General features: G+C 45.1%; 1 pseudogene; it reads left to right on the top strand.

The window, feature by feature from the left end:
• The first annotated feature begins 2291 nt into the window (after nucleotides 1–2291).
• Nucleotides 2292–6222, top strand: LOC118565130 (annotated as a pseudogene).
• The last annotated feature ends 1410 nt before the right edge of the window (nucleotides 6223–7632 follow it).

The raw sequence follows: 7632 nt of genomic DNA, 5'->3' as shown, positions 1-7632 counted from the left end.
TTGTGTGTGTGTGAACGGGTGGTTACGCATGCGTATGTGTGGCTGTGAATAGCTTTGCATGTGTTGTTTTTTTACGGTGGAAAAGTACTGAGTCAGGAAGCTGTGTGTAGCCGGTAACAGTAGCCAGGATCATGGCAGGAGCATTTGACCAGGAGTTTCAGGATGACGCATGGGGATCTGCCGCTTGGAAGCCCTTGGGTGAACGGGTAGAGGCATTGATGGGTTGTGTTGAAATGCATGAAAACTTAGACAAAAAGACTCAGTCGGCATTGAGACAGAAAGTTCTTGGAGCCGTCACGGCAGAGGAGAAACGGCTGGAGCATAGTGAACCCCTGGGTAAGTATGTGGTGAAACAATATGCTAAAAGTAAGAAACACCTCAATGATTGTATTCAAAGACAAAAATCAGTTGGTTTGTTGCATTTTGGGAAGCGGGACCAGGAAAAGGCAGATTGTGAGGTTAAATCATGGGAAAAATTATTGGTAATTTGGCAGGGGATTAAACATTTGTTTGAAACAAAAGAAGAAACAGCACAATCTCCACCTCCATACAATTTAAACACTACTTCTTCTGGATTGTATCCAGTCCTGGATGTAAGGGGTGGAGAATTAGTGGTAGAAACACTCCCGGAATACACCCCCAGGGGCGACACATTTTTAGACGACACTCAACACCCGCATACGTCATTTAATACACCACCCATATCCCTCACCCCTTTGAAGTCATGTGAGCCTTTTCTCGCTCTAGCTGCTCGCGAGAACTCGTCTCAGTCTGTTAACAGGCCTTCCTCCCTATTGCCCATCCCATTTTTCAGATGACGAAAGCAGGCCCTGAGGAGCATGAGTTGCAGGCTCAGGAACCTGGAGTAAGATCGCCCTCTAGGGGCTGTTCTTCTGTATCTTCAGAGGACACACAACAAGCAACAGGTTTAAATCAGGTTGGTTCTAATAAAATGGGGATTAGATCACCAGCAGCATTGACTAATGTCAGGTTTAATAATCCACGTACATCAGAGCCTGAGAGGGGTTTGGCAGGAGGACGACTCCAATGAATTGTTAAATCTGTGTATGTCACTGTTGGATTTCTCCTTAGAGGGAGAAACACATGCTGAAGAAGGCATGGTTGATAATAATGGGTTGTATCATTCTACTGAAGAAGCAGAATTTGCCAGGAGTCAGAGGGCATCACACACTCGTGGTGTGAGAAGAAATTTAAAGGACAGCTTTCACAGCATGCATTCAATGACAACTCGTTCTCAAGGTCCCACTAGAGTGCAGATGCCTATATTACAAAATAATATGGGCACAGAAAACTATGTTCCCTACTCATTTGCAAACCCTGGTGGACAAATTGCCTAGTATTGCAGCTGGTGGCAGATTGTGGCTTGCCGAACTTGATAATCTAACTAAAGGAACTAAACTGGCTTTGGGGGATTTTCGAGCTGTTCTAGGTCATTGTGTTCCTGCTTCAACTGCAGATGACATTGAGTATGAGGCTCAAACATCCAACATTAGGGATGAAACTTTATTCTCTTCAGTTATCACTCGTTTGGGAACACAATAAGAGAACATTTCCCATTATCAACCCCTGCAGCGGTTCCCAAGTTTGACTGGGATCCCTTACAGCACCCAAAGGACTACATCACTCAAGCTAAGGAGAGTTGGATCAAACACACAGGTGTAAATACAAAAGGGGATAGCTCTAACGTGGGTGAATTATTCAAGGAAGCAGTCCTGAAAGGAGTGCCTCCTTTGGTGTCACAGCTGATGAAACAGAATCCTGAGATGCCTGGTTGTGAGTATGCCCGCTGGGAAAAACATCTTGTACATCATTTGCATGTTGCTCAGGATGTAGAAAAAAAGAAAAAACTAGAGAAAGAGGACATTCATGATCAATTAATTAGATTGCAATTATTAGACGCAAAACGTCAGTTGAATAAACGTAAACCAGAAAAAACTGAACATGTTATGGTCTCAGCAGTTGCATCCCCTGGGGCTCCATCCCCGATGGTGACACCTCAGTTTAATCCAATGCAAGGGGGAGGCATCCCGCCTCCTGTTTTTTATCCTCCATGTAACCACAGATCTGCGGGTTCTGCACGTGGATTCAGATGGCGACTTGGTGGACAGTGTGGATGGTCAGGTTGGGGCCGTGGTCTGAGAGGACGAGGTGGATGTGGCGGACCTGGGAGAGCACCTGGTGACATTTGCTTCAACTGTGGACAAGTTGGGCACTGGGCAAGGGATTGTCTTGCCCCACAGGGAGGTGAGATTGTGCCACCGAACCCTAATATGGCCCCGCCTCCGCAAGGTCAGTACCCCCAGCACGGGGAAAACTTTTATGGACAATTTTGACACATTCCTGAGAACGACTCCAATAGCATGAGTACCGCAGACCTCATGCTGCCAGTGAAAGTTGGAGAAGATCACATGAACTTTTTAGTCAACACTGGAGCCACATATTCCACTATTATTAATCAGCCATCTGCCTCTGTGCTGTCGACTAAGACTGTGTCACTAATGGGTTTCTCAGAGAAGGAACAGCGTCTGCCGTTGACTTTACCACTTCCGGTGAAAGTTGGAAACCAGAAACTGCATCATTCATTCGTATGGTCTCCTTCTACACCTGTCAATTTGATGGGAAGACTTGTTGGACTTGTTGGTTAAACTGGGAGCTGCAGTGCTTTGTGAACCTCAAGGTTTGACTGTTACCTTTCCAGATGGTTCTTCCCTAGCATGTGGTCACACTTTCCAGGATGGACAATATATGGTTCGACCCGTGGGGGAAGAGTTTGCTGACATCTACTGGGGACTTTTAACAGAACCTGCTGAAGCTGGTGTTCTCTCGGTGTTCCAGCTTTGGAAGCCTTGGATTCAAAGCCTAAGTTCCTACCTGACTCCACCTGATCCGCCACACGTCACTCTGTTCTACGACAGAAATCACACAGATTGGTATGAGGAATCATTTGCTGCAGAACTTGAAGGTAACGCATGGACAGTCACATCTAAGAACATATATGTGGCCCCTGAGGGGGTGGCAGCAGCGGTGATGTTAACTCCTGAACAACAGCAATGGTATATGATGTCAGATTAAGCATTTCCTCATATTTCTCTTTCTCTCCATTATGAGCGCCAGGCCAGGGAGTTAGGAGGCATGATTAAGCGTTCCCTCCAGACCACTGATTGGGCACCAACCAGCGTCTCAGGTTTGCTGTTTTCAAATTCCACTAACACATATCAGATTGTCTGTGATGCAACTGACAAAGTTCTTTTGAGACATGAGCTTTTGACTCAACACCATGGCAGGGAACGTACCGACCATCATAAACCAGCTGAGATGTTGCATGCTCTCCCATCACAACTCTGGGCAACCAGTCCCACGGATGTGGGATTAGTTTCATGTGCTCCAGTTTCATTTAAGGTTGCAACTGACTCTCCTATTTGGGTGAATCAGTATCAACATAAACCTCAAGAGGAGGAAGGCATCGCTGACACCCTCGCGGGCCTTTTGATAGCTGGAGTTTTAGAACCCTCTGTATCAGCCTGGAACACACCCATTTTGCCAGTGGAAAAGAAACACACTGGTAAATATCGCTTGGCACATGATCTTAGAGCTGTAAATTCTGTTTTGAAGACACCTACAATCCCTGTACCTTACCCATATGTGGCCATTTCAGTATTCAGTACGTGGACGATCTGTTGTTGGCTGCACCAACTGCTGAGATCTGCCTTCAGGCTACAGAGCTGGTTCTGAGACACCTCCATGAACATGGGTTCAAGGTCAGTAAGGATAAATTGCAAATTGCCAGAAAACAGGTTTCTTTCCTGGGCCGTGTCATCTCCGCAGGAACAACCAGCATGTCCTCCAGTCATAAGCAGAGCATTTTGACACATCATAAACCGCTGTGCGTGAAAGACATGCTGTCTTTTCTGGGATTGACTGGTTACAGCCGTAACTATATTCCCGGCTATGCAGACCTGACGCAGCCTTTGAGGGACCTCGTGAAGGCGCAAGATATGAGAAAACTAAATAATATTTTGATTTGGACTCAGGAAGCGGAAGAAGCATTTGTTCTGCTTAAACAACGACTTGCATCTGCTGCTGAATTGACTCTTCCAGACTACTCTATCCAATTTTTTCTTTATGTTTCTGCAACAAAATTTGCTTTAAATGCCATTTTGTTTCAGAGGAGGAAAAGTGAGTGGAAAGTCTTGATGTATATATCAGTAATGCTGGACAACATGGAAAAACGTCACCCCCAATGCACGCAATATACAGCAGCAATAGCCAGAATGATTCAAAAGACTGCACATTTAGTTATGGGACACAGTCTAACCATTTTGACAACTCACAGTGTTGTGGCTTATGTGAATTCACAAAGCTTCACTATGACTGCACTCAGACAACACAGGCTGTCCAAAATCTTGGAAGCGCCCAACATCACATATACACATGAAGGTGTAAACATGGCAGATGGCATGACGGATGGCGAACCCCATCAATGTGAAGAATTGGTTTCCACGATGGATAAGGTAAGACCAGATCTAGAAGCCAGTCCTATTGAAGGCCCACAGGTGAGACAGTTGTTCACAGATGGCTGTTGTTTCAGATATGAAAATGAAGGACTGAAAGCAGCCTATTCTGTCGTGGAGCAAACAGGCTCAGGATTTGTAACAAGGAAGGCAGAAAGGTTACAAGGACCTCAGTCAGCGCAGAGAGCAGAGCTAATAGCAGTGATTGAGGTATTAAAGTTGGCAGAGCAACAGGAGGTAAATGTATATTCAGATTCAGCATATGCCACAGGTGCAGTTCATGTGGAGTTATGTCAGTGGTTGAGAGCAGGATTTTTGACAGCGGGGGGAAAACCCATTAAACACGAGATGAAAATGAGAGAGCTGGCCGATGCTTTGTTATTACTGACCATAATTGCTGTGATAAAGTGCAAAGGACACAATACCAGTAATTAAGACATTGCATTAGGGAATCAAGCTGCAGATCAGGCTGCCAAAGCGGCCGCTGAATATGCGCCTCAGATGATGATGGTGACGGTGGAAGACGAGCTGAGAGAAGAGTTGAGCATGAGTAATATTAAACATTTGCAGAGCAGAGCAGCTCCGGAGGAGAAGAATATGTGGAGGCTCAGAGGAGCCTCAGAGCAGGAAGGTTGCTGGAGAGGGCCAGATGGCAGACTGGTTTTCCCTCCAGGTTTGAAACAGGAGCTTTTTTCTGAGGCACATGGTGTTGGACCTGTGGGTGTCAGACAGATGATGGAAAAGTTGAACCATTGGTGGCATCCATTTATGTCAGACATGGTCAAACATTTTGTGAAAAGTTGTACACTGTGTGGTCAATTTAACTCAAAGAAAACTTTGAAACCTTTGCAGGGAAGATTTCTTTTGATCACAGTTCCTGGGAAGGAAGTGATTCTTGATTATACAGACATGGTGACCCCTGCTGGAGGCTTTAAGTATTTGTTGGTGTGCGTGGACGCTTTTACAGGATGGCCAGAGGCCTGGCCTGCTAGATGAGAGGACAGCAAAACGGTGATAAAATGCCTCATTAACCATTACATTCCCAGGCACGGGTTCCCTGAAAAGATAAGGACTGACAATGGAACCCACTTCAAGAACCAGGACCTGCAACAAGTGGGGTCCAGTTTAGGGCTCACACACAGATTTGGCACAGTGTATCACCCGCAATCACAGGGCAAGGTCGAGAGGATGAACCTATACCTGGAAAAACAAGTTGGCTAAAATCTGTGCACAGACAAAACTATCATGGGTTGATGCCTTGCCTCTCACTCTGATGTCAATCAGGTCTTCGGTTAATTCAACCACAGGATTTACTCCTTACGAGCTGGAGACAGGAAGAAGCTTTCCTGGGCCCCAACGTTGACCACCGGGAAATGCAGGCGACTTGCAGAGTCTGACAAGTAAGGAATACTTTTCACAGTTGCAGGCTGTGCTGGAGGCATACACCAAGATACATGGACATCCCAAGGAATGAGAAGGAAGAACACCACCTCCGGACGTCGACTGGGTTTGGCTCAAGGTCATCAAAAGAAAGTGGTCAGAGCCGAGGTTCACGGGACCCTTCAAGGTGATCGAGAGAACCTCACATGCGGTGAGGTTGGGAGGAAAAGGTAATACATGGTTTCACTGGAGCCAGTGTGCACCAGCAGCAGAACCTCAGAGGTCGTTGATGGAGGTTCAGGAGGTTTAAAGGAGCGGATCAGCTGATTGGGCTCAGTCAGCTGTGAATAGAACCAGACTCAGGGTCATAATAAAATCCTCTTGTTCTTGACACCACAGGCAGTCTACCTGCGTGTTGAAGATCCAGCCTGAAGATTCATCACGGTTGTATTGAGTGGCTGTGGGACATCACCCTTCTTCTAAGAACGTCTGGAAGAAAGAAAACCTTGTAAACATTTATGTGATTTTATATGCTTTTTTATCTTTCTAGATTTAAATATAACAACTGTTGGTTTGATTTATTTTTTGATCTTATATTTCTATAATATTTTGACTTGTTTGGGCTGGTACACTGTTATTAGGCTACATTTGCCGGTGAAGGACCTTTGTGGTAAGTTGGTAATAGTTTTAGGATTTGTTTGATCTCAACAGAGGGTTGTTTTTGTTTCATATTTTGTCATAACATTTTTTTAGGTGTGGGAGTAAGTGTACCCTGGTCTACAGATTTGATTTTTAAAATATAGAACATTCCGGTTTTTGTATGAAGTTAAACATGGAGCGGAAATTGGGTACTGGGTTGATTCAGCGGCAGCTGACTTTGGGTTTATGGATTCTGATTCTTATGTTGGGCATGTTTGTTTTCAGCATTGTTATTCAAGAAGCAGGTGCTGCTGATCCTATCAGGCGTCAGGAGCGGGACATTCAGGATAAAGATGATTGTCTGACTCAACATCGTGTTATTGAACTGCATTACACCTTAGGAACAAGGGTTGTATTTGAATTCGATTTATGCTCAGTGGCAAATTGTGGGGGCGACCCATCAATCTGGCAGGAATCTGATGTTTATGCTTGTGTGTCGCCGAAGGGTATTCCAGAACCTCTTTTTCGTTGGTGTTACTACTGGGTTTATGTGAGGTGGCACACCGGAAATGAGGCTGTTCCGGTTTGCCATGGTGGGTTTGATAAAGAAACAATAACCATTATTAGAGGTCCTCATCAGGTGGAACAAGGTGCTATTCCCATTATCCTGACCATTTCTGGGTTGAACATTTATTCTTATCTTGGGGCATACACTGGGGTTTATTCTGAATATAGTAGTGGAGTTACTAAGCCCAAACCTTGTAGTATTAGTCCATCAGGATTTTATCTTGTCCTTGGAGCAGGTTCACGGGATGACGGTCCCGTTGGTTTGATTAAAATTTCTCTACATAATGCGACTACTTCTGGTGAACAGATTCGTTCACCACAAAGAGGGAGAGACTTATTCTCTTCAGAAGGACTTCATGTAGATTATAATAAATTGACCCCTGATAACATCATTAAGAGTACTACAGGGGATATGAGACGCAATTTGTGGGTTTCTTGGATGGCTCAGACTGCCAGACAATATACGGCTGAGAGCTGTGTAGCATGTGCCGCAGCTAGGCCAATTTTAACAACA

This window comes from Fundulus heteroclitus, chromosome 13 (assembly GCF_011125445.2).
Source record: "Fundulus heteroclitus isolate FHET01 chromosome 13, MU-UCD_Fhet_4.1, whole genome shotgun sequence".
NCBI lineage: Eukaryota > Metazoa > Chordata > Actinopteri > Cyprinodontiformes > Fundulidae > Fundulus > Fundulus heteroclitus.
The sequence above is the reverse complement of the archived record's forward strand: the minus strand, read 5'-3'. Positions and strand labels throughout refer to the sequence as shown.